General features: G+C 40.7%; 1 pseudogene; it reads right to left on the reverse strand.

Annotated features, from left to right (window-relative positions):
* Positions 1-611: 611 nt before the first annotated feature.
* On the reverse strand, positions 612-728 carry LOC128646217 (uncharacterized; annotated as a pseudogene).
* Positions 729-5,047: the final 4,319 nt, after the last annotated feature.

Here is a 5,047-nt window from a genome sequence, read left to right on the forward strand (position 1 = left end):
GTTTCCTGGAGGCCCCTGATTTTAGCCTATCAATCTCTGGATTCATTGTCGCATTAAAGTCTCCCGCTACCACTATGTTTTGGCCTAAGTATTTTACCAATTTATTTTTTATCATTTCCCAGAATTCTATCTCAATTTCATTGGGACCATAAATGTTACAAAACGTCCACAGTCTATTATTGATTTCAGCTTGAACAAGCATAAACCTCCCACTCGAATCTAATATTTGATTTTTTATCGTATATGTCAAATTCCTATTAAACATTAAAGCTACTCCGCGTTTCCTACAATTACATGGCGTTGCTATGATTTCCGCTATCCAGTTAGTTTGTAATTTTTGTAGTTCTGCTGCCTTCAAATGCAACTCTTGCAAAAAAATGACGTCAGGCTTTTGGCGTTTTAACATTTTAAGCACATTTTTCCTTTTAATAGGGGATGTGACACCTCCCACATTCCATGATACACACTTCAGCATTTAATATCTATAGTCATAATAAAACAACAAAAATAAAAACCTACGATTTTATAATAAAAACCTTTATCTAATATAGTTACCTTCCTTCCTCTCAATCCAGAGAAGGGATCTAATCTGATTATCATTACTACATATATGCCTACCGCACCTGGGGTTCCCCGGCGGTCGCCCATCCCGGTACTGACCAGGTCCAGCCCTGTTCCACTTCCGAGATCATACGGGATCGGGTGTTCAAGGCCGAATGGCGGTAGACCTGCCATTCAAAACATAACTTTCTCAAGATTCTGAGCTCACTCAATAGAAAAGTGGACAGAAAGATATAAAAAGGGGGGGAAAAGGACGAAAGAGGAAAAAAAAACAAAAAACAAGAAAGTCTCCACCCCAGCCAAGCCTCCCCCCTTTCTGCAACTAAAATAAGTAATCAACAAATTATACATCTTCATTATTTCAGGTTAATGATTGAATATGGACTTCCTATCGAATCTCTATGCCTTTTTCAGAGCAATATTTTTTAGCATCTATTGCTGTATTTAAAACAGTCACATTCCCTTCTGAAAAAATTACTATTTTGGCTGGGTACCTCATATTAGCCTGGATCCCTGCCTTGATTAAGCTGGAACAGTAAGGTGCCATTATCTTGGAACAGGAAGACAGGTCGCGTACCTATCTTGAACCCCTGAGTTTTCCTATAATGTTGCATAATCTGTACCTTATGTTGGAAATTTAAGTATTTAATTATCACCATTCTGGGGCGCAAGTTACCTTCCTGTGACTCCCTAGCTGGTCCTGTTCTATGTGCTCTTTCTACATGTATTTTTTTCTGTCAGCTGCATTCCTAACAATTGTGGTAAGGTAACAGAAGCAAATAAAGTTAGATCTTGAAATTCGATTGACTCTGGTAGTCCAATTATACGGATGTTATTCCTACGCGACCTGTCTTCCAGGTCCTCTATTTTAGATTGCATCGCTTTTATTTTGCTCTCATAATTGACCCAATTAGTGTCATGTGCAATTTGTCTATCCTCAACCGCTGAGATTCTTTGCTCTACTTCTAATATTCTATTCGAAAAAGACCTAATCTCAGTAGAGAGAGTAGCTATCTCCTTTTTAACTGAATCGAATTGGGGTAACAGCATTTCTGCCAGTTGATTAAGTGTCAGCTGTTTTTCAGTGCCTGCTAGCTGGGGGTCCATGTTATCCTCCAAGCCTATCTCCTGTGCTGACTTGGACTTTTTGTCTCTCTTGGGGGGCATCGCAGGGGACCTGACTTTTAAGTTAGGAATATACCTTTCCATGAGGTGTGTAGTGATGTGTAGTGGTGTATTAGTGTGAAAACTTTAATTTGTGTTTTAAGGAGAAAAAAAAATAAGTAAATGAATAATAAAAAAATAAAAAAAAAAACGGAAGAGAAATACACCACTCTTCCGCTAATCCGGCGTGGATCGGGTGCACCTTTTAACTAATGGTGCTACATGTGAAACTATAATTACACTAATACCTAGAACAAACAAAAAATATATGGTGCTCCTCCTAAGGAGCCCAAGTGAGGCTATCTAGAGCCTGTGTTATCTAAAAGAATAAGTGAAAGTGTGAAAAATTTTCTTTTTTTTTTTTTTTTTTAGAAAAAAATAAAGTGTTCAGTATATTTAGACCAGGTCTGACTGTCTCTCTGCGTGTCCTCTCCCCTGGCTAATTAACACAAACTAAGACAAATTGGGTGCTCCCCCTTGCGTCCTTTTACAAAATAATTCTATCAATTCGTATTTCTAGGGTTTCTCTAAACAAGTTATTTATACACTCTTTATATCTGTTATCCTATACCCTGACTCCCTTGCACCTATCCAGTCAGCACAGATAACTTTCCTCTTCTACTTTCCCCTTTTCCTTGTCTTGACCTGCTGGTGTTATATCTTCCCTTTTCTTTCCCCTCTCCCCTCTCTATTCTCCTCCCTCTCTCTCCCCCTCCTCGCTACCCTTCCCCTTCTCCTTTCTTACTGTCTATGGAATATCTAGACAGAAAATTTTATCCACCTTGTTACCTATCTTAGCTCCAGGGGGCTCTTATCTACATATGCTGTAAAAAGAGCCTCTTCACATCAATATTATTGCAAACAAAAGTCACATATGCAAGATATACTGTGGTGGGGGAGAGAGAAGGGAAGAGAAGAAACAGAGTAAGAGAAGATAAAAACACCATAAATTTTGAGACTTGCAAGATAGAAAAAAATGTCCCAGCAGTAAACATCAAATAGCAGCACAATTAATCCGCTGCTTTTTATATATCATCATAATTGTTCTGGTATTTTCCTGTCAACCCAGTCCACTGTCCAATTAAGTGCTTAACTGTTTGGCCTCCCCTCATAAAGTGCCAATATGAAGGTTTTTCCAAAGAAAAAACAAAAACAAAACAAAACACAGTTCTCCTCCACCACAGCTTCCTGTTTTTGCTGATGGTTCCCAGGAAAGAGAGGCGAACCTGAACAGTTATACACAAAAAAAAAAAAAAAAAAAGGAAAAAATAGAAATCGGGCTGTACCGACACACCAGCCAGTTCCTTGCTTCTCAGTCAGATTTCCTTTATCTTTTATGAGCATCAGCTGCCTATAAACAGTTAGGCGAAACCTCCTGCTATCTGTGTTAATGCCACTTTCTCCTCCAAGGAGATATCAACAAGGCCAGTCCCAGTAGCCCCCACTCACTGCCCTCCAAATTTGCTTATTATGGCTCAGCGGGGCTTTGTCCGATTTGCAGAATGTGCCCGCAGTTCCTCATTTAAAAAAAGACTTGCCACTTCTCTGCTCTGTTTGTGACTTGTTACAGTTAGTGCGCACCGCTTTCAGGGCTTACAAACTTTTACCCACTCCATGCTTTATGGCTTGATTTTTAGCAGTTTTTATTCTCCAGCTACCCCTCCACTATAATGTGCATTAGTACCCCCAAGCAGCCAGACCGATCTCTCTTCGGCCCCCCTTTTAACACACTTCTTAGGCACCACTGTTCTCTCCACTTTCATATGCTGACACACAGACGCTACTTTACCCGCTCTTGCAGAGGCAATGCTTGCGTGACCAGCTGCTTGTCTGCCGTCCTGCTGCCGTGTACTTTTATCCTCCGCTTGCTAGGATCCAGGCGAGACACCTCCCGTCTGTTCCTAGGCAGGTCGGGTGGACGACTGCCACATGCAGCTCCCTTTCAAAGGGGTGTTCCGGAGTGGTGGGGTCCGAGTGCGTGCTCTCTATTTTTTGTTGGGGGTCTTCTGCCTTCCGGCCTCAGCCTCTCTCCAGTGCGACTGCTGGGGTTGGGGTTGTGCGTGTGACCGTGGCTATTACCAGGTAGCCCGGTGGCGGTATGGAGACTTCCGTCGCAGTGTATGTGCTCCCCAAGCGGGTCTCTCACTCCCGGCAATAGGAGACTTGAAGGCGGGGTATGCTGGAACTCGGCTCTCTCTCACAGAGCCCTAGCGTGTACACCTCTTGCACGCTCCTCCCACAGGAAGTCATCCAGAACCTGGCTTTATTACCGGGTACTGTGATCTGATTGGTTGTTCAGATATACTATGTTTCTTTTTCTGTACTTGTTTTACTGCTGGAGTTTAGAAAGTAAAGAAAGTAAAGCAAAATACTCGCCTCCTGTCTTTAATAAAATTGGGACTATAGAGTCACCAAGGCTATCATAATCCATATTGCAACAATCTAAAATGTTGTTTCTAGTTAAGTAAAGCGCCTATATTCCATCTCCTTCGGTATTGCCCAATCATTCAATCTTCTTTTATATTAAGTGATGTCTTTTTTATCAGGAGATATCTTGAGAAGAGGGGGTACTAATATAATCCTTTACTATTGCAGAAGCTGAAATCTTGGATTAAAGAGAGAAACTAAAACATAACTCCCCATAAATTAATGGGATACTAATCCAAAAAAAAAATTATTTCGTGATTCAGATAGAACAGCAATTTTAAGCAACTTTCTAATTTACTCCTATTATTCTTTTTTTCTCTTGCAATCATTAATTGAAAAAAGCAGGAATCTAAGCTAAGGAGCCGGCCCATTTTTTATTAATGTAATGAATGAAAATGAAAGAAAACTGAAATATACATTAGCTATTTATTTTGCTTGCTTTTCTGTAAAATATTTCTGAAATGCTGCTTGTTCCTCACTCTCTAGAGAGACAGATGCCCATATTCTGTAACTTAAGCAAAATGCTTCAGGATTGCCTGTCATAGTTACATATTACATTGTGACTGTTTAGAGCAGTACCCAAACTCATTTACATTTACAGACAGACAATGTTACAGCAGTGGCTTATGTCAACCATCAGGGGGGAACGCACAGTTCCCTAGCCGTGAGGGAGATGTCTCAACTTCTTTCATGGGCAGAAATCAATTCCCGTCTAGCCTCTGCAATTCATATTCCAGGGGTGAACAATTGGGAAACAGACATTCCCAGTCATCAAGCTCTACATCCGGTATGTGTTCAATCAGATTGTGGATCTTTGGGGTCTCCCAGAGATAGATCTGATGGCCTCTCATTTGAACAACAAACTTCCAAGGTACTTTGTAAGGTCCAGGGATCT

Source organism: Bombina bombina, chromosome 1, assembly GCF_027579735.1.
Source record: "Bombina bombina isolate aBomBom1 chromosome 1, aBomBom1.pri, whole genome shotgun sequence".
Taxonomy (NCBI): domain Eukaryota; kingdom Metazoa; phylum Chordata; class Amphibia; order Anura; family Bombinatoridae; genus Bombina; species Bombina bombina.